Below are 26,856 nucleotides of genomic sequence, written 5' to 3'. Positions count from 1 at the left end.
GGACAGGGCAAGAACCCAAGTGGCATTCAGTTACAAATTCTGGTGACTCCTCTGGGACCCGTGAACTGAAAACCTGGGCGGTGAGTATCCGGACCTCCACTACCCCTTAAGGTGCACTCCGGTCTCATTCGATCGATAAGGAGTCTTGGGTGGCCACCTCGATCCCCTCTTGGGACAAGGTCCGCCAGGTTCCCACCTGAGCTCGGGAACAGAAACTGGACGGGAGAGGCCTCTAACTTCAGGTAAGCATGTTCCATCAGGTTGTTCCACTGGTCTTGGGGAATTAGGCAGGAAGAGGGTGGCCCATTGCATTCCTAAGACCAGACCCCATAACAATGAGGGAAATAGGGGTCATGGCCCTCTGGGACCCACTCTCACCTACTTAAGGGGCCCTCACCCTGTTGGTGACCTGAGGGTTCAAGTCCCTCTGTGGTCTTTCGGAACACTCTTCTCTCTTTTCTCATTCTGGTATCCACTCTGCTCTCTTTCTGCTCTCTGTCTTTTATTTCCTCTTTCTTTCCTCGCCACATGGAAAAGGTGTGTTTTCCACCCCTGGAAGACTGTAATCCCAAGAATCACCAACACTGGCTGTGGGCCATAGACACAGGTCTTGGTTTAGGAGAAACCCAAAAAAGACAAATTGAGAGTCCCTCCCAAGCCCTAAAGTTTTTTTTTTTTTTTTTTTTAAAGGGGTGTCCCGTCTTTAGCTCCACTAAGCACCAGAGAGTCTACCAAAACCTAAGGGAATCCTATTTAATTAAAAACAAAAAAAAGAATCCAACATCATTTGGGTTAGAGGTTGTGGTGTCCGACCCCTAATTGAACATAAAAGACAGAAACCTAGTAGTGGTTGGTGCTGGTGTCCAGTAAGAACTCAAATTTTTCATCCTCCACTTGCAGGGTTACCTGGGGTTCTTTAGCAGAGATTTTAACTGACTCCCTTAAGGGGGTCATTTGTATTCCCTGGGCCCCATCACTGTGGACTCAGGTCTTAACTCACCATTGTTGCCAGTGGCCCTCCTGCTTGCAGTATGCACACTGGTATGGACCCACTTGTTGTTAAGCCAAGCACCTGCCCCTCTATCTAAGAAAACAACTCAAGTTGTAGTAGTCACAGGATAACCAGAAAAACAGAACTTCTTGAAGCCCCTCACCTGCAAAGCAGGGGCCACCAATTGGTGCATAGTTTCCTCTATATCCGGGAAAGCCCTATCCCCCTGCTTGGGCAAGATATCCTAACCAAATTACAGGTCCAGGTCACGTTCGCCTCACCAGCAGTTGAGGTAAGCATACCCCCATAACAAGCATGTGCCTTACAAGCATTCCTCACTGATACCCGAAGGCCCCAGGGTGAGAACCCCTCTCTAGAAAAAGACTGGGAAGGGTTGGTGGACCCCGGTGTGTGAGCTGATGGACTCCAAGGACAGCAGTCTCTGCCCAACCTGTTAGACTCTGGCTCAAAGAAGGAGCTCCCATCCCCTGCCTGTGACAGTATCCCATCAGGCAAGACCCAAAAGACAGGCTCCAAGAGATGGAAGGCAAGTTCCTAAGGCATGGATTGATCCAGCTGTGCCAATCTCACTACAATACCTCGATCCTCCCAGTGAAGAAAACAACCACATAATATTCGTTTGTTCAAGATCTGAGAGCCATCAACCAAATAGTAAGTGATATACACGCTGTGGTCCCCAATCCATACACCCTATTATCTGCTCTCCTGGGAGACAGCAAATGGTTCATTGTTTTAGATTTAAAAGATGCATTGTACTGCATCCCCCTTCAAAAAGATTCTCAAGAAATCTTCGCTTTTGAGTGTGAAAACAAAAGTGAGCCAAGATTCCAATATTGCTGGACAGTACTGCCTTAAGGATTCAAGAATAGCCCCACTATTGGGGGAGAAATCCTAGGTAGAGACCTCCAACAGTTACAATTAGAGGACGGGGTCCTGCTCCAATGTGTTGATGACCTGCTGATTGCCAGCACCAGTAAAGAGGCCTCAGACAAAAATACAATTAAAACCTTGAATCACCTGGCAGCCTTGGGGTATAAAGTCTCAAAAGAAAAGACCCAGATCACATGCCGAGAGGTTCTAGGCTTTTCCCTTCGGGAGGGAAAGAACTTTCCTCCCACCCCATAAAGAGGCCATTTGCCAAACTCAGGTCCCCTCAACAAAGCGGCAAATCCAAGGGTTTCTAGGGATGGCAGAGTTCTGCCAAATTTGGATCCCTAACTTTGGGTGCATTGTGAAGCCCCTGTGCAAGACCACAAATGGAGCAGATAGTGATCCCTTTATATGGACACTGCAGTTCCAAAACGGGCATTTCAAAAACTAAAGCCCACCTAATGAAGGCTTCCGCTGTTGGCCTCCCAGATCTAACCAAGCTTTTTGAGCTCTATGTACATGAGAGACAAGGAGTTGCTCTGAGGGTCCTCACACAAATGCTGGGGTCCCTGAAGAGACCTGTAGGGTATTTTTCAAAACAGGTAGTCTGCGTAGCCCAGGGCTGGCCCGCATGCCTTAGGGCAGTGGCAGCCACTCGTGATCTAATCTTGGAAGCAGAAAAATTGGCTATGCAACAGCCGATAGTAGTATACAACCCTCATGCGGTTTTGACCCTGCTAGAACAAAAGGGTGGACTTCGGTTAACTACCGGTCAGATGGGAAGGTACCAGGCTATCTTACTAGACAACCCCTTGATCACCCTGAAGGTATGTACCACCTTGAACCCCACCACCCTCCTCCCCACAGCATCACCGGATGGGGACCAATGACACGATTGTGTCAAGACAATAGAAGAGGTCTTCTCGAGTCATCCAGACCTGCGAGACCAGCCCCTAGAGGCTCCAGACCTAGAGCTGTTCACTGATGGCTGCAGCTTTGTAAGAGGGTATGCGGCACGCTGGGTATGCAGCTGTCACCTTCAAATCTACTCCAGAGGTGATCAAAGCTGAACACTTACCCACTGGGATGTTGGCTCAAAAGGCAGAAATAATAACCTTAATCAGGGCCCTTTTTAAGAGGGTCACAATTTGGACTGACTCACCAACACACCCATGGCACTATCTGATGAGAAGGGAATGTTAACAGCTAACAATAAAGAAATCAAACATGGATAGCAAATATGAGAACTCTCGGAGGCCGTACTCCTACGCGCTGAGGTTTTTGTTGTTGTTAGGTGCCGTTGAGTCGGTTCCGACTCATAGGGACCCTACGCACAACAGAACGAAACACTGCCTGGTCCTGAGCCATCCTTACAATTGTTGTTATGCTTGAGCTCATTGTTGCAGCCACTGTGTCAGTCCACCTCGTTGAGGGTCTTTCTCTTTTCCGCTGACCCTGTACTCTGCCAAGCATGATGTCCCTCTTCAGGGACTGATCGCTCCTGACAACATGTCCAAAGTATGTAAGATGCAGTCTCGCCAACCTTGCTTCTGAGGAGCATTCTGGCTGTACTTCTTCCAAGACAGATTTGTTCTTTCTTTTGACAGTCCATGGTGTGTTTAATATTCTTCACCAACACCACAATTCAAAGGCGTCAATTCTTCTTCGGTCTTCCTTATTCATAGTCCAACTTTCACATGCATATGATGAGATTGAAAATACCATGGCTTGGGTCAGGTGCACCTTAGTCTTCAAGGTGGCACCTTTGCTCTTCAACACTTTAAAGAGATCCTTTGCAGCAGATTTACCCAATGCAATGCGTCTTTTGATTTCTTGACTGCTGTTTCCATGGCTGTTGATTGTGGATTCAAGTAAAATGAAATCCTTGACAACTTCAGTCTTTTCTCCGTTTATCCTGATGTTGCTCATTGGTCCAGTTGAGAGAATTTTTGTTTTCTTTATGTTCAGGTGAAATCCATACTGAAGGCTGTGATCTTTGATCTTCATTAGTAAGTGCTTCAAGTCCTCTTCACTTGCAGCAAGCAAGAATGTATCATCTGCATAATGCAGGTTGTTAATGAGTCTTCCTCCAATCTAGATGCCCCGTTCTTCTTCATATAGTTCAGCTTCTCAGATTATATACTCAGCATACAGATTGAATAGGTATGGTGAAAGGATACAACTCTGATGCACACCTTTCCTGACTTTAAACCAATCAGTATCCCCTTGTTCTGTCTGAACAACTGCCTCTTGATCTATGTAAAGTTTCCTCATGAGCACAATTAAGTGTCCTGGAATTCCCGTTCTTCGCAATGTTATCCATAATTTGTTATGATCCACACAGTTGAATGCCTTTGCACAGTCAATAAAACACAGGTAAACATAACTTTTGGTATTCTCTGCTTTCAGCCAGGATTCATCTGGCATCAGCAATGATATCCTTGGTTCCACGTCCTCTTCTGAAACCAGCCTGAATTTCTGGCAGTTCCCTGTCGATATACTGCTGAATCCGCTTTTGAATGATCTTCAGCAGAATTTTGCTTGCCTGTAATCTTAATGATATTGTTCTATAATTTCTACATTCAGTTGGATCACCTTTCTTGGGAGTAGGCATAAATATGGATCTCTTCCAGTCAATTGGCCAGGAAGCTGTCTTCCATATTTCTTGGCATAGACGAGTGAGCACCTCCAGCACTGCATCTGTTTGTTGAAACATCTCAATTGATATTCCATGAATTCCTGGGCCTTGTTTTTTACCAATGCCTTCAGAGCAGCAGTACCATCGGTTCCTGATCATATGCCACCTCTTGAAATGGTTGAACATTGACTAATTCTTTTTGGTATAATGACTCTGTGTATTTCTTCCATCTTCTTGTGATGCTTCCTGCATCATTTAATATTTTTCCCATAGAATCCTTCACTATTGCAACTCGAGGCTTGAATTTTTTCTTCAGTTCTTTCAGCTTGAGAGACGCCGAGGGTGTTCTTCCCTTTTGGTTTTCCATCTCCAGCTCTTTGCACATGTCATTATAATACTTTACTTTGTCTTCTCGAGAGGCCCTTTGAAATCTTCTGTTCAGTTCTGTTACTTCAACAATTCTTCCTTTTGCTTTAGCTGCTTGATGTTTGAGAGCAAGCTTCAGAGTCTCCTCCAACATCCATCTTGGTCTTTCTTTCCTTCCTGTCTTTTCAGTGACCTCTTGTTTTCTTCGTGGATGATGTCCCTGATGTCATTCCACAACTTGTCTGGTCTTCGGTCACTAGTGTTCAATGCTTCAAATCTATTCTTGAAATGGTCTCTAAATTCAGGTAGGATATACTCAACATCATATTTTGGCTCTCGTGGACTTGCTCTGATTTTCTTCAGTTTCAGTTTGAACTTGCATATGAGCAGTTGATGGTCTGTTCCACAGTTGGCTCCTGTCCTTGTTCTGACTGATGATATTGAGCTTTCCATCGTCTTTTTCCACATATGTAGTCAATTTGATTTCTGTGTGTTCTATGTGGTGAAGTCCATGTGTATAGTTGCCGTTTATGTTGGTGAAAGAAGGTATTTGCAATGAAGAAGTCGTTGGTCTTGCAAAATTCTATCATTCAGTCTCCGGCATTGTTTCTGTCACCAAAGCCATATTTTCCAACTACTGATCCTTCTTCTTTGTTTCCAGCTTTCGCATTCCAATCGGCAGTAGTTATCAATGCATCTTGATTGCATGTTCGATCAATTTCAGACTGCAGCAGCTGATAAAAATCTTCTATTTCTTCATCTTTGGCCCTAGTGGTTGGTGCATAAGTTTGAATAATAGTCATATTAACTGGTTTACTTGTAGGTGTATGGATATTATCCTATCACTGACAGCGTTGTACTTCAGGATAGATCTTGAAACGTTCTTTTTGACGATGAATGCAACACCATTCAAGTTGTCATTCCCTGCATAGTAGACTATATGATATAGTCTTCATCTCCCGGCACTTTATCAGACAATGTCCCACTGCTATTCATAAGGTTTTCACTGGCTAATGCTTTTCAGAAGTAGACTGCTGGGTCCTTCTTCCTAGTCTGTCTGAGCCTGGAAGCTCAGCTGAAACCTGTCCTCCATGGGTGACCCTGCTGTTATCTGAATACCAGTGGCATAGCTTCTAGCATCACAGCAACATGCAAGCCCCCACAGTATGAGAAACTGACAGACACATGGGGGCCCACTGACGTAACAGTTGTGTATTGCTCTGGACACCAGAAGGGGACATCTCCAGAGCCCCACAGTAACAACTTTGCTGACCGAGCCGCCAAACAAGCAGCATGACAGATAAGGTCGCCCTGAACCAAGACTGCCCAGGTGTGCCCCCTTATTTCCATGGACCCCTTAAGGGAACTTCAATCCATTTATATCCTCGAAGACAAAAAAAGGAGGGAAGGGTGGGGGTTCACTGAAAAGGAAGGACACTGGTATAAAAACCCTGAGGGCAAGTGTATGTACCTGAGGGACAACTGTGAATGATCTTCAAAACTCTTCACGAAGGTACCATTGGGGAGTAGAGGCTGCTTGAGATTGGGCTAGACCCATAACGGCAGGACCTCGGACAACCTATGTCATCTGAGAAATAGTTCACAGATGCAAAATTTGTGCCTGGAACAACCAGCGACACACACAGCCACCCCCCATTCAAGGAACACAGTATAGAGGACAAGACCCAGAAGAAGATTGGCAGGTAGACTTTAGAGTCATGGGCTCTGCCCCTGAAGCCCTGAAAAGCCTACTAGTCTTGGTAGATACCTTCACAAATTGGGTTGAATCTTGCCCCTGCAAGACAAAGCTGGAGAAGTGGCAAAGGCCTTGTTAGAACAAATCATTGTGCGGTTTGGGGTCCCAGCCTCCCTCGAATCAGATGGGCCAGAAATTTGTGGGTTAGAAAACACAGTCCATCTCCTCTGCATTGGGAGTTAAGTGGAAATTACATGCTACCTGGAGGACCCAATTCTCAGGAAAAGTAGAAAAGATGAACCACACCTTAAAAAACACTATTGCCAAACTGTGTCAAGAAACCTATTTACCTTGGGTAAAGGCTCTGCCACTTGGCTGCCTTGAGGATAAGGGTTGCTCTTAGAAGCAGCCTTAAATTAAGCCCTTTTGAAATGTTACATGGGAGGCCCTTCCTCAGGCAGGCAGGTTGGGACCCTTACTTAGAACAAAAGGCCTCAGTCCGTGCTTACCTACAAGCCTTGCAGGCAGCTCAGTCATCAATAACGCAATACTCTGAAAAAGCTCTGCCCTTTCCTTCTGACACCCCTCTCTACTCTTTCCAGCCTGGGGATTGGGTTCTCCTTAAACACTGGGGGACAGATTGTGGCCTACAGGAAACGTAGGGTAGGGGGACCCTATCTGTCTTATAAACCACCCACTCCTATAAAATTAGAGTAAGTGAGGCCTTGGGTCCATTACACCTGGATAAAGAAGGCTCCACCTGTCACTGAGGCCGAAACTTCTAGAAACAGAGAAACAGTCCGTTGTGACCCTCCCTGGAAAGCGGAACAGACAGGAGGCTTCAGGTGGCTGTTCAAGAAAAATAACCCATAAGAGATAAGTAAAAGCGGGTTTTTTTTGTTTTTGCCTGAGATGCTGTTTCAGACACCCCTATCAACCTTCCATATAACCTGTTTAATAGTTATTTTTAATCACCTCTACTACTCTTAAGGGTATGATGCTCAGCCTAACTCTCCCCTTTGTCTTGAATGGAGTGGGAGACCTGTCGCTGCCTCCCCTAATACCCAACTCAAAACCCTAGTTTCCCCATGGGGTGAAAACACTTGTTATTCAAATTTTCAAGCTGCTTTCACTGGGGGGCCATCTAAAAAATTGTTGGGTTTGTCATCAGCATTCCCAGAGTGAGGGGCGTGGCCTACCTACTGCTGTCCCTATAACCAGTCTGTCAAATATGCCCCAAGTAATCCAAGGAGAGAGAACCTCAACATATACCTTTACCCCAATTTTCATTGTGACCCTCTTTAACACGCCACAGCAATATCCTTGTTTTAATGTAACTGACTTTTGTAACTACACCCAGGGAAACCAGTCTACTTTTGGGGACACTAAAAACCTAATTTGGAATCACACGCTCTCTCAGCTTACCGATCCCTTCACCTTTACCGATCAAACCTCGGAAAGGGTGTCAGACTGGAACTCTATATCATGTTCCCCAAATACAAACCATGCTTGCCTTAATGACAGTAGAAATGTTTGTAAAAAATGACTCTAAACAAATGCCTTGTAACTACATAATAAGAGGACCATGTCCTTGGGCCTCAGTACCTCAGTACCCCAGGAACTGGCCCCAGCTGTCTCAGGGTTGTGCTAATAAGAATGTCCAGAAACTCTGGGAGCCCACATGTCAGCTAAGAACTTGGAGACCCCTAGGCCTCCTACCAGGGTGTGTAGGTAGATTCTTGGTATAACCAAACAAACGTCACCCTAAATACTCACCAAACATATACCCTGCCTGGGTGCATCTTTGTTTGTGGACAAGCCTCATTTTCCCAATTATATGTCCCTAGGTGAGGTGACCTCTGAGTCGTACCCACCCATTGTCTAAACTCCTTCCTCACAAATGGGCAGTATGCCCTAGCCCATGTATGACCCCCCCCATAACTATCTTGAACTGCAGCAGAGAGGTGATAAAGATCTCACAGTCAAAAGCCAGGAATTTTAGATAACCCTGTCTTTGGGCAGTAAAGACATTCAACCTGGCAGTGCCCTGGGCAGGCATTTTAAGTCCTGAGCTCATGCTGGTCAGTCTCACTCACACCCTGGAGTACATTGCTGATGAGACAGGAACTTCCATCAAGCTTCAACAACAGCCCCTAGATTCCCTCGTTAACATGGTCATAGACAGCTGTATGGCACTGGATTTCCTTCTTGCTAAAGAAGGAGGAGTGTATGCCATGGCTAACACCTCCTGCTGTAAGTATATTAATATTAATGTATATTAATAACTTGGCCAACGTGGAGGTCAATGTTCAGCACATTCTTGAGCCAGCAGTTTGATTAAAAAGGCTACAAACCACTCTCCTATCTGCCAACAATCTGCCTGGCATTACCAGCAACGTAAAGGAAGGGTGGTTTCCACAGTCGTTTAGCTGGTTATGGCCCCTAGTTCCCCCAATCTGCATGATCCTCACTCTTCTTCTATTTGACCCTTGCATTTTTAATTTACTTGTGAAGTTCTTTTCTTCCAGACTTGAAAATCTTCTTTTCCAAATTGTAGCAGTCCAGGGATTCTTGCTGGTACCTGGAGAAGAAGCAGTGCACAGGCTCCACGAAGGCCCCTAACTTTGCCCCTTTCCAGTATGAAGAAATTACAGGAGACCTCCGACTCAATCCCCTTTTGAGATTAAAAGGAACCTATTAGAGGAGGGATTGAAGCCCCCAGTCAACATCCCTTCCCCTCCTTTCTTTGTCTCGCTAACCATGAGCTTGTTTTGAGCAACATTTTTTGGGAAGTTGCAGCAGGTAGTGGCTGTGTCCACTAAACCATCCCAGGCTAGACCTTGGAGCATGTGCAGACTGAGATCTCCTCCTTCACCCGACCCCAGACCCAGTTCTCACCGGAAAGAAAGATATTTCCTAGCCCATGGTTTCACCCGCGTCCATTTGAGAAGCAAGGGGTTCCACCACACGGACATCTATCTGACGGAAGATGATTTAACATCCGGACCTCCAAATGTGGACATGGGAGGGCTAAGGGCAGAGAGTTCTGGGTACCAAACCCAATCCCCAGACATTATTGGAAAGAAAAACTCCCTAACCTCCTCAGACAGAGAGCACATGGTCTTATGGTTGCTAGACCCCCTATTGCTCCTTATCTGTGCAGACAATAACCTGCCACTTTCTCTTCCCCTTGCAATTAGTGTCCATCTTATTTCGATCTAATAGGACAGGACAAGAACCCAAGTGGCATTTGGTTACAGTGCCACTGTCTCTAGCACCATGTTGGCTCCACCCAAAGGTTATTTTTCACATGAAGGAACTGAAGGCTGGAGAAGCTATGTCACTTGTTCAACCTTGTAGGTGGTCAAGGGCAGAGCTAGATCATGAGAAACAGAGCTTTAATCCTCCTGGGATCCAGATTTCTGGGACCATGGAGTTGGGGTGACCCACCTAGGCCATTGTTCTTAGATCTTCTTTTGAACCTTGAGCTTTGAGAAAACTGGTTTTCTAAAGCCACCTTTAAGTCACAAAATAGCCTAGAAGTTTAGTAAGACTGTTCTGCCTTATCCATTGGGTTCTGTTGAAGAATTATCTATGTGCAGTCAGTTTCAAGAAACAGAAGCTCCAAGGCCAGACTAGGAACTGTGTTTTAGGGTAAATTGTTATTACGTAAACACACTGTTCTGGCCCAGTTTCCATGGCAATGTTTATAAGATGGGGTAGAAAAATCTTTGGAAGTTCTTTCATCTTTGGAACATTTTTGACTTCCTAAGTCGAAATGTTACCCTGATTTGCAGATTGTATATTTAATAAACTTCAACCAATTTCTGTTGTTGGCTTAATATGATTTTTGTTTTAACAAGTGAGAATCAGGTCTCCTGTGAGGTTGGAAACCTGCAAAGGGGAGAGCATGAAAAGAGAAACCCCAATAGTCACCCCCATGAATGTACCCTCAGCTTTGGGGAGTTTGAGGGGGCAGGGCCAACCCTCTGGGGAATTTCCTGTAGTGCCCTTTGCTAACCAGGCTAAGCAGTTTGGGCTGGCAGACTGTTCCTCCTGCAGGAACTCAGAGCTCTCATTAACAGCCTCCCAAGCTTCTTAGATTTGGCACATAATCAATAATGCTGTTGAATAGAAAGGAGACCCTGGTGGTGTAGTGGTTAAGTGCTATGGCTGCTAACGAAAGGGTCAGCAGTTCGAATCTGCCAGGTGCTCCTTGGAAACTCTGTGGGGCAGTTCTACCCTGTCCTATAGGGTCACTATGAGTCGGAATTGACTTGACAGCAATGGGTTTGGGTTTTTTTGGTTTTGTTGAATAGAAATTAAGAGGAAAAAAAGGACGGGAAATAAAAAGGAAGGAAGAACTTCAAACTTAAGTGTTAAGATGTGTATCAGCAAGTCCTAACTTCTAATTTTGCATTTGAGGAAATGACTTAGCCAAAATTAAGCTACCCAGAGAACATCTGGTTCTCTCTGGGCTGGGGGAGGTGATTTAAAGTCACCAAAGATGAATAGGAAGGGATTGATTCAGTGTCAAGTTCCCCAGAGGTCAGCAAGTCTCAATTCTAATCATTTGTGACCTGTTCTCGCCACTTTGGTGATCTGGGTCCCTGGCAATCACACCTTGGACCAGGATCCCAAGGCCTTTCCCTTGTGGCATAGTAGTTAAGAGCTACAGCTGCTAACCAAAAGATGGGCAGTTCGAATCCACCATATGCTCCTTGGAAACCGTATGGGACAGTTCTACTTTGTCCTGTAGGGTCGCTTCGAATCCGAATCAGTTCAATGGCAACAGGTTTGGTTTTTATTTGTTTCCCTGGGACTGCTCCTTTTGAGAGAGGGGAGAGAGAGGTGTGTTTTGAGTACTTCCAGATGAAGAGTGTCTTTGATATTGAATAGGGGGTTCTGCTTTGTCTGATATTAATTTTGCCTCTTTTATTAGATATTTGCATTTGCCATGCCTCTTATTTTTAACCTTGGGGTCATTTTGTTTTAAGTGGGTCTCCTGTAAGCAACCTCTAGTTCAGTATTCATTTTTACCCCGTTCTGAGTCTTTGCCTTTTTATTGGGGGAATCTAATTATTGCCATAACTGATGTGTATGCTCCTCTGTCATTTTGTGTTATTCTTTCTGGCTTTTTTTTTTTTTGGCTATCTTTTTGTTTTCTGCCTTTTTGATACATAAATTATGTTGTTGTTGTTAGGTGCCATCGAGTTGGTTCCGACTAATAGCAACCCTATGTACAACAGAATGAAATACCACCCAGTCCTGGCCATCCTCACAATCTTTATGTTTTGCTCGTTGTTGCAGCCACTGTTTGATCCATCTCATTGAGGGTCTTCCTCTTTTCTGCTGACCCTCTGCTTTACCAACCATGATGTCCTTCTCCAGGGAATGATCCCTCCTGATAACATGTCCAAAGTATGTGAGATGTACTCTCCCCATCCTTGCTTCTAAGGAGCATTCTTGTTGTACTTCTTCCAAGAGAGATTTGTTTGTTCTTTGGTAGTCCATGGTATATTCAATATTCTTTGCCAACACCACAATTCAAAGGCATCAATTCTTCTTCGGTCTTCTTTATTCATCATCCAGCTCTTGTATGCATATGACGCAATTGGAAGCACCATGGCTTGGGTCAGGCACACTTCAGTCTTCAAAGTGACATCTTTGCTTTTCAAAATTTAAAGAGGTCTTTTGCAGGACATTTGCCCAATGCAATACGTAGTTTGATTTCTTGACTGCTGCTTCCATGGGTGTTGATTGTAGATCCAAGTAAAATGAAATCCTTGACGACTTCAATCTTTTCTCTCTTTGTCGTGAGTTGCTTATTGATCCACTTGTAAAGATTTTTGTTTTCTTTATGTTGTGAGGTATAATCCACACTGAAGGCTGTGGTCTTTGATCTTCATCAGGAAGTGCTTCAAGTTCTCTTCTCACTCAGCAAGCAATATTACGTTATCTGCATAACACAGGTTGTCAATGAGTCTTCGTCCAATCCTGAAGCCCCGTTCTTCTTCATGCAGTTCAGCTTCTCAGATTACTTGCTCAGCATACAGATTGAATAAGTATGGTGAAAGAATACAGCCCTGATGCACACCTTTCCTGACTTTAAACCAATCAGTATCCCCTTGTTCTGTTCAAACGGCTATGTTAATTTCTTTTTATCTTCCTGTGCAGCATTATATAATCATTCAGATGATAAATATGTAGATTATGCTGCAACTGGGAAAACATATATATAAAAATGAAGCTCATTGAAAAAGTTCAAGAATTCTTTTATGCTCTGCATAAAACAAACAACTAAAAGCCCAAAAGAAATATATAAAACAGTGGTTTTTAAGCACTGCAAAAAAAAGCAAAAAAGGATAGGAATCTCAGAGATTTTTTACACTCTTCGGTTGCATTTTCTTAAAAGTATGCATTCATACAGTGAAGGACTGGAGAGAACATGAACAAATCAAACAGTCATTAGGGTGTTGAGGCTAGAGTGAACGTTCTTTTTCTCTTTAAAGTTGCTGTAGTATTATTTGATGGAGCCCTGGTGGCACAGTGGTTAAGCGCTTGGCTGCTAACCAAAAGGTCAGTAGTTCAAATCCACCTGCTGCTCCTTGGAAACTCTGTGGGGCAGTTCTACTCTGTTCTATAGGGTCTCTATGAGTGGGAATTGACTCAATGACAATGGGTTTGTTTGTTTTTTCAGTACTATCTTTTAAAAGAAAAGAAATTGAAGTTGATGTTGTCTTATTGGTTTCTATCCTCCATTATGAGGATAAGAGTATTAATTAGCTCATTGCACTGTTATGGGGGTGGTATTCAGTTAAGTTTCCTACCCCCTTTCCACCAATTTTCTCTTTATCATTTACAATTGATGTGACAACAGTTTGAAGTCCTGGCTTTTAACATTACACTAGGAATTAATAGTTCAGAGACTTGCAGTGCAGTTTTTACCAAAGCAAAACTTTCTATTTTGCTGCCTCTGTGGTTCAACAGAAGAAGAAATTTTCTTTAAAAGTTTCCAAATTATCTGATACAATCAACTTTTAAGCACACAGAGTCTGCAGAATAACTGTAATCATGCCGTGGTGAATACTGAAGTGAACTAATACTAAAAACAGACCACCAAAACAGCTGATGGGACAGAAGTGCTTACCCAAAGTTTGAGAAATTAATGTGCAATTTAAATTATTTTGTTTTGTTGTTGTTACAGTAAACATAAAGAAATCTGTAATTTTCTCAACCATTTTCTTAAATCAGACATGTAATGTCATTATCCTCTGCAGGATTGTATTCAGTTCTGGAAGCCATGTTTTCAGGGTTTAGACTGTTATTTTCTATAACTTTACCCCAAAATTTATCTTAAACTTATTTATTGCCTTTACCTTCTAATGGGATGTAAGCTCCATTAATAAATTCATTCATTTATTCAACAAGTACTTATTGAAGCTACCCTATGCCAGGCATTATTCTAGGTTTTTAGGATACATCAGTGAATAAACAAAGATCCCCATTGCTGTCAAGTGGATTCCCACTCATAGCAAACCTATAGCGCAGTAGAACTGCCCCATACGGGTTCCAAGGCTGTAATCTTTATGGAAGCAGACTGCCACATCTTTCTCCCACAGAGTGGCTGGTAGGTTTGAACTGCCAACCTTTCAGTTGGCAACCAAGTGCTTAACCACTACACCACCAAAGCTCCTTATTTTAGTGGAAGAAAACAGCAAATAAATAATAAGCATAACAAATAAGTAAATTCTATTGTATGTGTCATGGATTGAATTGAGATATAGAGGAGAGAAGGAAGCAGAGAGACATGGAGTGCTCATACCTCCAAGAAACAAGAGCCAGGAGAATAGCATGTCCTTTGGACCTGGGCTCCCTGCACTGAGAAGCTCCTCGACTAGGGAAGATTGATGAAAAGGACTGTCCCCCAGAGCTGACAGAGAGAGAAAGCCTTCCCCTGGAGTTGAAGCCTTGAATTTGAACTTCTGGCTTCCTAAACTGTGAGAGAATGCATTTCTCTTTGTTAAAGCCATCCAATTGTGGTATTTCTGTTATAGCAGCACTGGATAACTAAGACAGTATGTTAGTAGGAGTAAGTGCTATGGAAAAAGAAAAAGTGGAGCAGAAAAAGGGGGATAGGGGATACCGGGGAGGGCAATGTTAAGTAGGAGGGTGAGGGATAGGGTCATAAGAAGGTAATATTTAAACCAAGGCTTAAAGGAGGTGAAGGGAGGAACGCAGGAATCTAGGGGAAGAATGCAGAAGGAGTGAACACCAAGTACAAAGACCGTAAGGCAGGAGAAGTTTTGGCATGAGCAAGGAACAGCAAGGAGACAAGTGTGGCTGGGGCTTCGTGAGTCAAGGCAGGAATAGCAGGAAAGGAGATGATCAAGGGGATGAAGCCGAGAGCAGGTCATTACAGTCACACTGGCTTTTCCTCTGAGTGAAATGAGGACCCAGCACCCCCAGCTTTTAGAGCAGGGGAGTGATATAATCTGCCTTTGGCTTTAAAAAGATTATGCTGGCTACTGCATTTTGAGAACAGCTGTTGGAGAGTAGAGCAAAATCAAGAGACCAATTAGGAGTCTAATTCATAAAGCCAGAAGAAAGATGATGCAGTCCAGTGAAGTATTTAATATGGCCCTGTTGTCAGAAGGGATCAGTTCCTGGAGAAGGACATCATGCTTGGTAGAAGATTGGGGGAAAAAGAGGAAGACCCTCAATGAGATGGATAGACGCAGTGGCTGCAACAATGGACTCAAGCATAAAAAAGACTGTGAGGATGGTGAAGGTCCTGGCAGTGTTTCCTTCTGTTGTACAAAGGGTCGTTATGAGTCGGAACTGACTTGACATCACCTAACAACAACAGCTATTGTCTTTGTAACTCCCAGCAAATGACTGAGTGGGACTATGCAAATGAGGTGTTTGTGGCTCACCAAGGGGGCTGGCCAGCTTGCTAATTATGTAAAAAAGGTGTACAGCACCCTTGTGTGGTGGGACCATGCAAACAAGGTGTATGAAACCTTAATAAGGGGATTGGTCAGTTTTGCCATCCTACTAGGCTTAAAGAGACACAAGGAGAGGTGGATAGAGGAGCTGTATCAGGGAACACAATGAGAGATTGTGGCGCAAGATGGTAGGAACCAGGAGACTGGTGCGAGACGGCTGCAGTGGGCTTTGCCTCCCCATGGAGCTAAGAATTGTAACACCTGCCCAAAAAGGCCCCCAGCAGGTCCAGGCAGCAGAAGGCCCCCAAAACCACCTGATAGCAACAAGGCCCAAGCAGGTCCCAGAGGCAGAAGGCAAGAACAGCAGACTTCATCGAAGAAGTATATCCTGAGCTGTTTCTGATCATGAGCCTGAATTTCACACTGTTACTTCCCTAATAAACCACTTAACTGTAAGTACAGTTCCTGAGGTCTGTGAGATGTTTCAGCAAATTATCGAACCCAAAGACTGAGGGGAGGGGAACTAGTTGGTGTTAGAGATGACGGAGTGGTACAATAGTTTGGAAAAGTTGGACATTTGGGACATCTTTAACCTCTGCCTCATAGGAATCAGCTTTGTGCTGATCCTTATAAAATAAATTATTCATTTAGCTGGTGCTAGAAGTGAGAATCACTGCAACACCGCAGACTCACTGGAATATGTGGTTTTGGGAAAAGGGGATAAATGGGAGGATGAGAAAATTTTGGTTTCTGGATAGGATGAAAAACACACATGGATTGAAGTTACCCAAGGCAAAAACTGTTCTTGGAATTTAGAAGTGGCAGATCTAACTCCTCAGGAACTGGTAAAGTGGATGCATATGGAAATACAGAGTGATAAGGAAAAGGCTAAAGATAAAAATTCCTTGCTTACTGTTATCAGCAATAGCTGTAAGGGCAGGGAAAAAGAATGTAGGGGTGGATTTTAGCACTGAACCATGCCCAGATCCAGTCCAGTTGGAGATAAGACCATTAGTCTCAGGGCTGACCCAGAAAGGAAAAATCCTGTGAGAAGTATCCCTACAATCACTGGTCACCAAGAAGGTAGTCTGAGAGGGGAACAGGCAAAACCAAGAAGCTATTGAAACCAAGAAGTATAGTATAAAGGAGTCGCTTCAGTTTGTAGATTGGCATTGTCAGCTTCCTGAGGAACCATTACTAAAACGGCTTATGAGAGCCACTAATATAGGGGCAGTGTCTTTAGTTTTGAATGCTGAAGAATGGAAAAGTATGTTTGGGTTGATCCAAGACCCACAACTCACTATGGAACAGTCAGGAATGATGATACATGATCCAGTCACACAGCAGGTTAACTGGGAGGGGATGGCTAGCCTGGTGCACTGGATAAAATGAGATTTGTTTACCCTGAGAAGGGAAACTGCCCCCTCCCCTTCTAAACACCCAGTGGAACACTCCAGAGGAAGCAGCTGATGTGCTGCTTATGCAAGCCACGCTGGAATGGTTTTATCAGGATATTTATCCAATGAGTATGCTGCTTACATAGGTCATGGCAGATATGGTAATTAAGAGAGCCCCATGTAACCTTGCTACTGCAAAACAAAGCCACAGTCCAAGACCTTGTCGGATCTGTTGGCAAAGCTTCCCCACGTGGGTCTTACAGATGCAAGAAACATAAGGGTGATTCATAGGAGAATGGGGAAAGAACTTATTCCAGCAGGATGGAGATTTTTAGGTGGTTACTAAGAAATGGGATGAATATAGCAGACATTGATGGAGTTGAGACAGGTTCTAACTCAGTACTACATGAGCTTGGGTGGGCCAATGGAAACTCCTACTGGTCCTCCAACATTGAAGAGTCCTAAACAAATCCATTCTATTCACCCCAGTCAGGAGAAATTTAATGATGGGAAGTCCCACCTGGGACCACTTGAAGCAGAGGCTCAGCTAGTTGATCAAGATAAGGGGGCCAGGGTCTTCTGGCCCAGCCCCCAGAAGGGGACCTGAAGCCATACACACATGTGTGGGTAAAATGTCCCTGGGATGGGGAAGAGAACTTTTTTGGGCTCCTGGACACAGGATCCCAATAACTGTAATCCCAAAATTTGTCAATAAAATCTTCAAGTGGCCTAAGGTTAGACTGGGTGAATATGGGGATGCAACAGTTGATGGGACCAAGGTGAAAGTTTGGATAAGAATTGGAAGATTCTTACAGGTCTTGTATGAAGTAGTTCTATCTCCCTTACCTGAATGTTTTATTGGTGTGGATATTATGTCTAATTGGGGAATGCTTCCTCTACCTGATATTGTAAAATTGAAGGCATGTAAGCCTGCCCTCAGACCAGTATTGATGAACATGCTAAATGGGAACCGTTAGAGCTGCCCAAACCTATTCAGGTTGTTAATTTAAAACAATATAGGACACCTGATGGACAAAAGGACGTTACTGCTTTGATTAGAGACATGCTAAAGGCTGGAGTGTTGGTGCCAACAAATTCTCTTGTATGGCCCATGAAAAGGGGAGATGGCCCGTAGAGTCTGACAGAAGACTATCGAGGCCTAATTGAAGTAGTGCCACCTGTGGCTTCAGCTGTTCCAGACATGTTATCAATGGTGCAGAAAATACAGCAGGCTAAAGGAGACTGGTACTCAGTGATTGATCTTGCAAATGCCTTTTCCTTGATCCCAGTGTTGGTAAAGAGCCAGCTGCAGTTTGCTTTCACATGGGAAGAATCGCGATTTACTTTCACTGCATTGGCACAGAGTTACTTGAATTTACTGGCTTACTGTCATAGTTTTGTTAGAAAAGACTTGAACTTGGTGCAGATCTCAAGAGTATTACATTGATGATATTATGTTAATTCCAAACACAGAAGAACGGGCTAGGACTGTTTTGAATACAGTGGTAGACCACATAACCAATAGAGATTGTTTAATAAACCCAGCGAAGATCCAAGCCCTGCCCAAACAGTGAAATTCTTGGGCATAATTAGGGCAGGACCCACCCGTGACATTCTGCAGGCAACCAAGAATAAGTTGCTGTCACTACCTATCCCCAAGACTAAGCAGGAAGCTCAATATTTGATCGGTCTATTTGGATTTTGGAGAATGTATATTCCACATTTGGGAATACTGCTGGCTCCTATCCATAAAACCACTCAGAAACAAACTCCATTCGAATGGGGGCCAGAGCAACAGCAGGCTATGTCTGAACTGTAGAAAGTGGTCTCACTCTCCCTGCTTTAGACCCTCAAGATTCACATTCAGACATGATTTTGGAGGTGTCTGCCACACATGTTCATGCAGACTGGAGCTTATGGAAAAACCTGAGAACACCACTCTATGGCAACCATTAGGATTCTGGACTAGAAAGTTTACAGATGCTGTAGCATGATACATGCCATTTGAAAGGCAATTAGTCGCCTGCTATTGGGTGTTGATCGAGACTGCCTCAATGACAGAAGGACAAAATCATCATGAGACCTGAAATATCCATAATGTCTTGGGTGATGTCAGAGAAGCACTCTAATAAGGAAAACATACATTCCATAGTTAGAATATAATAAAATTATTATATTACAAAACTATATATATATGGAACTATTATATTCCATAATTAGAATATAATTTTCTAATTATGGAATATAACAGTTCCATAATAAAAAGGAAATGGTTCATACAAGAACAAGCTACTGGGGGATTGCAGGGAGGCACCCACCATATCCATAAGCAGGTAGCATCTTCTCCCATTGACTACCCTGGAACCACCTGAGAAACTACCAGAGCCCATTGATACATAGACAGTGCCCTATGAACAATTTTCTGCTGACCAGCAGAAGGCTGCTTGCTTCATGGATGGTGGTTCCATGGCACATGGGCAATATTTGATGTGGAAAGCTGCTGCATTAAGACCAGCAGAGGGAAAAACTCTGATTGAAGAAGGTAAGAACAGGTTAGCTCAATGAGCTGAACTGCATGCTGTCTTCCTAGCTGTGATGGAAGAACCGGGCAATGGTGAGAACGCATATGTTTGGATATTTACCGATTCACGGGGCAGTGCCCAGTGGCCTGGCTATACAGTCAGGCAAATGGGTAATGGAAAATTGGACTATTAAATTGGACACCCATGTGGGGCATGTACATATGAAAAACACTCTGGAAATTTAGATGGTGCATTAGAGGTACACTCACCTGAGGTGGCCAATTAACCCATTGCCGTTGAGTCAATTTCAACTGATAGCAACCTTATAGGACAGAGTGCGACTGCCTCATAGGGCTTCCAAGGAGCAGCTAGTGGATTTGAGCTGCCGACCTTTTGGTTAGCAGCTGTTTAGCACTTAACCACTGTGCTGCCAGGGCTCCAAGGTGGCCAATTGGGTCCATGAAATGAGCAGACATGGGAGTGCTGCACCAATGCAGAGATGGGCTGAATCTAGACACACCCTTCTTGTACTCTCTGAGGCACATAATGCCAATAGGGACTGCTCTTTTTGCCAGCAAGAAAGACAGAGGTTGCAGATGGCTACGGGGCAGATTCCCTGGGGGAAGGCCCTGCACATACCTGGCAAATTGATTATATTGGACCAGTGACCCATGTAGCAAGAGGTAGCTACAAATGGGTCCTCACAGGAATCGTTACTTACTCTGGACTGGGCTTTGTGTATCTTGTGACAGTAGCAAATGCCAAAAACACCATTAAGAGATTGGAACAAAAGATACCGTACCAATTTAGGTCACCTAGTTATAGTTCATCAAACCGAGGAACACACTTTACAGCCCACAGGGTGCAGGAATGGGCCAAGAAACATCATATTAAATGGACATACCATGTTACATACCGCCTTCAGAGTAATGGTTTGATAGAGAATTGGAATGGTCAATTGAAACATTTGTTATCTAAATCGGGGGGAGATAAAGACATGAAGGGCTGGCTCACACACTTTCATGAGTGCATGCTCACACTCAGCATAAGGGGGGCAAAGGAAAGATCACAGCTGGACAGATTCCTACACCTCTCTGGGGGATCTGGGGAGGGGCTGGGGAGGATGCTGATGCCACTGTATAGTTCTTCCCCACATCACCTAAATGGAGGTGGTAAGAAGTGGTTGGATTCTGGATATATTTCAAAAGTGAAGCAAAGGGAATTTACTGATGGATTATACGTGGGGTGTGAGAAAAAAAAAAAAAAGGAATCAAGGATGACGCAAGATTTTTGGTCTGAGCAACCGGAAGTGTTACCAATTCCCAATCTGACACAAAGGGTCCCTGTCTTTTCCCAAGTAAGAATACACATGAAAGACAAACTATCTTCAGCAAGCTTTATTTTGCTTGAGTCAAGCAAAAGGAGTCAGCGGGGGACTAAGCCTCTCCAAAAGACTGACCGGAAAAGGGAAGCAAGTTTAGGGCTTACATGGGTTCGATGGAGACAATAGGGTAACGAATATTTAGCGGGCTTCTTTCAAGGGGTGAGTACTTCTCAGAATGGCAGTGCACGCTAATTAGGTTGCGTGCGCATCTGGAATACAAGATGGAATCTGCTGATATTCAAGGTGGACTCCTCTCAGCAGCTCTTGGCATCACTTATTATGGGATGTAGTGCAAGCACACTGATCTTCGGCACTACATCACCATCTTCAGAGGGCTAAGGAAGGTTAAACAGTGGTCACACTTTGTTCTTCTGCACACGCGGAGCCTGTAAAGGGGGAAGGGACTAGAAAAACACTAAGAAGGAGATAGTAATACATGGGTTGTTTCAACTTTATCTCATGTTGACAGGGCATGGTTCCTGTTTACCTAACTTCTAGATGGTAATCTTTTAACAGGTCTTTTGTTCCAGGAGCACAGTTAACCCTATCTGTCTCAGAAGGATGGAATTGCCATTAACTAATAGACGGGTTTTTTTTTTTTTTCTTTTAATATTAAAATGGAAACCCTGATGGCGTAGTGGTTAAGTACTACAGCTACTAACGAAGAGGTCAGCAGTTCAAATCCACCAGGAGCTCCTTGGAAACTCTATGGGGCAGTTCTATTCTGTCCTATAGGGTCACTATGAGTTGGAATTGACTCGACAGCAATGGCCTTTTTTCTTTGTTTGTTTTGAATATTAAAATGGCTGAAGGAAGAGCTGTTTTTTAGTGTATATTTTGGGGTGGAGGGGAGATCAGGTGTTCAGTTTTAAACATGGTGAATTTTAGATATTTGTCTTTGGACAGGATCTCCAGGAAACAAACTCTGAGACAGAGATTTGTAGGCAGAAATTTGCTGGAGGCTGCTTCAGGATCACCACTATAAGATAGCCGGACTGGGCAGAAGGAGAAGCTGAACTGTGATGAAATCATGACAACAGCCACAACCCAACCACTGGGAGCTCTGAAGCTGGGATGGTGCATCAAATTTGTCCTGGGTTGGGAGAAGAGGACACAAAATAGCATGAACTCTGAAAAAATAATAATAATTGTACTTCCTTAAAATTAAACTGTTAATAAAATGAAAAATCAGGCCACAGACAGGAAGAAAATATTTGTGAGACATATATCCATCAAAGGACTTGTATTTATGATAAAAATAATCAAAACTCAATGAAATTTGAACATAAGGCTTATTCTGAGCAGTTATTCTATACGCATATAGGGAGACCATTTTGATTCCAAAAAAACAAATGGCTTAAAGAAGCTCGGTAAAACGACACTTATATAGAGAAGAGGAGGGAGAAACACAGATCAACCATTGGCTGATTTTAACAGATTGATTGAACCCTCCCCTCTCTTTTACTGAGATCAACTGATATCAGGTCACAAGATGGTCTCTGGCCCTCCACCTAGCTGTATCTTTTGAAATTCAAATTCAACAAGCCAAGCTTCCCAACTTTGGGTGGAAGAAAAGCTGCTGGCGAATTAATTTTAGTCAGAAATGTCTTTAAATATTTTGGTTTTATGAGTAAGAAAATCCCAAAATCAAAGCAAGATATCTGCTATCAATTTCTCTCTTTGACAATAATGTGGAAAGAACTCTTACAACTTACTTAAAAACACTATTGCCATTGAGTTGATTTTGACTCATAGCGACCCTATAGAACAGAGTAGAACTCCCCCATAGAGTTTCCAAGGAGCACCTTGTAGATTCAAACTGACAATATTTTGATTAGCAGATGTAGCTCTTAACCACTACGCCACCAGGGTTTCCACAACTAACTTAGAGGAAGACAAAAACCCAGTGAAAAGTTGGAAAAAGATTTCAATACGCACTTCACCAAAGAATATAAATGGATGAGAAATAACATCATTAGTCATTGTTCTTGTTAGTTTCCATCAAGTTGACTCCAACTCATAGTGACCTTCCGTATAACAAAACAAAACGTTGCCCCGTCTTGTGCCGTTTTCACGATCAATTGTTACGTTTGAATCCATATGCTTTAGCCACTGTCAGTCCATCTCACTGAGGGCTTTTCTTGCCTTTGCCGACCCTCCACTTTACCAACTATTATGTCCTTTTTCTAGAGATTGGTCTCTCCTGATGATGTGTCCAAACTAAGTGAGACCAACTCTCTCCATCTTTGCTTCTGAGGAGCTTTCTGGTTGTATTTCTTCTAGGACTGATTTATTTGTTCTTCTGGCAGTCCACAGTATATTCGTTATTCTTCACCAACACCACAATTCGAATGCACCAATTCATCTTTGGTCTTCCTTTTTCGTTGTCCAGCTTTCACATGTGCATGAAGCACTTGGAAAAAACACAGCTTGGATCAGGCCAACATAGTCGTCGAGGTGACATCTTTGCTTTTTAAAACTTTAAAGAAGTCTTTTGCAGCAGATTTGCCCAATGCAATGCATCATTTGATTTCTTGACTACTGCTTCTATGAACATTGACTGTTGATCCAAGATGAATGAAATCATTGACAACTTCATTTTTTTTTCACATTAGTCATTAGGGAAATGCAAATTAAAACCACAGTGAGATGCCACTGAACCTACTACAAAATGGCTAAAATTAAAAAGATTGGAAATACCAAGTATTGGCAAGGATGTGGCGATTTTATGCACTGCTGGCAGGAATGCAAAATGATCCAGCCACTTTGGAAAACAGCTTTGAGATTTTCATGAGGTTAAACATAGGCTTACCGTGTTGTTGTTAGGTTCATCTAGTCGGTTCCAACTCATAGCGATCCTGTGCACAACAGAATGAAACACTGCCAGGTCCTGTGCCATCCTTACAATCCTTGTTATGCTTGAGCTCATTGTTGCAACCACTGTGTCAATCCTCCTCGGTGAGGGCCTTCCTTTTTTCCGCTGACCCTGTACTCTGCCAAGCATGATGTCCTTCTCCAGGGACTCATCCCTCCTGACAACATGTCCAAAGTATGTAAGACACATTCTCGCCATCCTTGCCTCTAAGGAGCATTCTGGCTGCACTTCTTACAAGACAGATTTGTTCTTTTGGCTGTCCATGGTATATTCAATATTCTTCACCAACACCACAATTCAAAGGCATCAACTCTTCTTCGGTCTTCCTTATTCATTGTCCAGCTTTCACATGCATGTGATGAGATTGAAAATACCATGGCTTGGGTCAGGTGCACCTTAGTCTTCAGGGTGACATCTTTGCTCTTCAACACTTTAAAGAGGTCCTTTGCAGCAGATTTACCCAATGCAATGTGTCTTTTGATTTCTTGACTGCTGCTTCCATGGGTGTTGATTGTGGATCCAAATAAAATGAAATCCTTGACAATTTCAGTCTTTTCTCCGTTTATCCTAATGTTGCTCATTGGTCCAGTTGTGAGGATTTTGTTTTGTTTATGTTGAGGTGTAATCCATACTGAAGGCGGTGGTCTTTGATCTTCATTAGTAAGTGCTTCAAGTCCTCTTCACTTTCAGCAAGCAAGATTGTGTCATCTGCATAACGCAGGTTGTTAATGAGTCTTCCTCCAATCCTGAAGCCCCGTTCTTCTTCATATAGTCCAGCTTCTCAGATTATTTGTTCAGCATACAGATTGAATAGGTATGGTGAAAGAATACAACCCTGACGCACACCTTTCCTGACTTTAAACCAATCAGTATCCTCTTGTTCTGTCGGAACAACTGCCTCTTGATCCATGTAAAGGTTCCTCATGAGCACAATTAAGTGTTCTGGAATTCCCATTCTTCGCAGTGTTATCCATAGTTTGTTATGATCCACACAGTCAAATGCCTTTGCATAGTCAATAAAACACAGGTAAACATCCTTCTGGTATTCTCTGCTTTCAGCCAGGATCCATCTGACATCAGCAATGATATCCCTGGTTCCACGTCCTCTTCTGAATCCAGCCTGAATTTCTGGCAGTTCCCTGTCTATACACTGCTGCAGCCGTTTTTGAATGATCTTCAGCAGAATTTTGCTTGCATGTGATGGGTTGGTGGGTTTGTGATAATAATGATATTGTTCTATAATTTCCACATTCAGTTGGATCACCTTTCTTGGGAATAGGCATAAATATGGATCTCTTCCAGTCAATTGGCCAGGAAGCTGTCTTCCGTATTTCTTGGCATAGATGAGTGAGCACCTCCAGCGCTGCATCCATAAGTTGAAACATCTCAGTTGATATTCCATCAATTCCTGGAGCCTTGTTTTTCGCCAGTGCCTTCAGAGCAGCTTGGACTTCTTCCTTCAGTACCATCGGTTCCTGATCATATGCCACCTCTTGAAATGGTTGAATATCGACTAATTCTTTTTGGTATAATGACTCTGTGTATTCCTTCCATCTTCTTTTGATGCTTCCTGCGTCCTTTAATATTTTCCCCATGGAATCCTTCACTATTGCAACTCGAGGCTTCAATTTTTTCTTCAGTTCTTTCAGCTTGAGAGACGCCGAGCATGTTCTTCCCCTTTGGTTTTCCATCTCCAGCTCTTTGCACATGTCATTATAATACTTTACTTTGTCTTCTCGAGAGGTCCTTTGAAATCTTCTGTTCAGTTCTTTTACTTCATCAATTCTTCCTTTTGCTTTAGCTGCTCGACGCTCAAGAGCAAGTTTCAGAGTCTCCTCTGACATCCATCTTGGTCTTTTCTTTCTTTCCTGTCTTTTCAGTGACCTCTTGCTTTCTTCATGGATGATGTCCTTGATGCCATTCCACAACTCGTCTGGTCTTCGGTCACTAGTGTTCAATGTGTCAAATCTATTCTTCAGATGGTCTCTAAATTCAGGTGGGATATACTCAAGGTCATATTTTGGCTCTCGTGGACTTGCTCTGATTTTCTTCAGTTTCAGCTTGAACTTGCATATGAGCAGTTGATGGTCTGTTCTACAGTCGGCCCCTGGCCTTGCTCTGACTGATGATATTGAGCTTTTCCATCGTCTCTTCCCATATATGTAGTCCATTTTATTCATGTGTGTTCCATCTGATGAGGTCCATGTGTATAGTTGCCATTTATGTTGGTGAAAGAAGGTATTTGCAATGAAGAAATCGTTGATCTTGCAAAATTTTCTCATTTGATCTCTGACATTGTTTCTATCACCAAGGCCATGTTTTCTAACTACTGATCCTTCTTCTTTGTTTCCAACTTTTGTATTCCAATTACCAGTAATTATCAATACATCATGATTGCATGTCCGATCAATTTCAGACTGCAGCTGCTGATAAAAATCTATTTCTTTATCTTCGGGCTTAGTGGTTGGTGCATAAATTTGAATAATAGCCATATTAACTGGTCTTCCTTATAGGTGTATGGATATTATCTTATCACTGACAGCATTGTACTTCAGGATAGATCTTGAAATGTTCTTTTTGACGATGAATGCACCACTAATCCTCTTCAAGTTGTCATTCCCAGCATATTAGACCATATGATTGTCTGATTCAAAACGGCCAATCCCAGTCCATTTCAGCTCACTAATGCCTGGGATAGCGATATTTATGTGTTCCATTTCATTTTTGATGATTTCCAATTTTCCTAGATTCATACTTTGTACATTCCAGGTTCTGATTATTAATGGATGTTTGCAGCAGTTTATTCTCATTTTGAGCTATGCCACATCAGCAAATGACAGTCCCAAAAGTTTTACTCCATCCACATCATCAAGGTCGACTCTAGTTTGAGGAGGCAGGTCTTCCCCAGCCATCTTTTGAGTGCCTTCCAACATGCGGGGCTCATCTTCCAGCACTATATCAGACAATGTTCCGCTGCTATTCATAAGGTTTTCACTGGCTAATGCTTTTCAGAAGTAGACTGCTGGGTCCTTCTTCCTAGTCTGTCTTAGTCTGGAAGCTCAGCTGAAACCTGTCCTCCATGGGTGACCCTGCTGTTATCTGAATACCAGTGGCATAGCTTCTAGCATCACAGCAACGTGCAAGCCCC

General features: G+C 43.2%; 1 long non-coding RNA gene across 2 annotated transcripts in view; it reads left to right on the top strand.

Annotated features, from left to right (window-relative positions):
• The first annotated feature begins 10,697 nt into the window (after nucleotides 1–10,697).
• The window catches only part of LOC135231630 (uncharacterized), a 41,820-nt gene continuing 25,661 nt past the window's right edge, over nucleotides 10,698–26,856 (top strand). Inside the window, exon 1 of one of the 2 annotated variants that reach the window (XR_010322419.1) lies at nucleotides 10,698–11,377. This is a non-coding gene — a long non-coding RNA (uncharacterized LOC135231630). The remainder of the gene's footprint in view (nucleotides 11,378–26,856) is intronic. The other variant, XR_010322420.1, reaches the window with a different exon arrangement.

The sequence above is a fragment of the Loxodonta africana genome, chromosome 7, assembly GCF_030014295.1.
Source record: "Loxodonta africana isolate mLoxAfr1 chromosome 7, mLoxAfr1.hap2, whole genome shotgun sequence".
NCBI lineage: Eukaryota > Metazoa > Chordata > Mammalia > Proboscidea > Elephantidae > Loxodonta > Loxodonta africana.
Note: the sequence above shows the minus strand (reverse complement) of the source record. Positions and strands in the feature narration are given on the sequence as shown.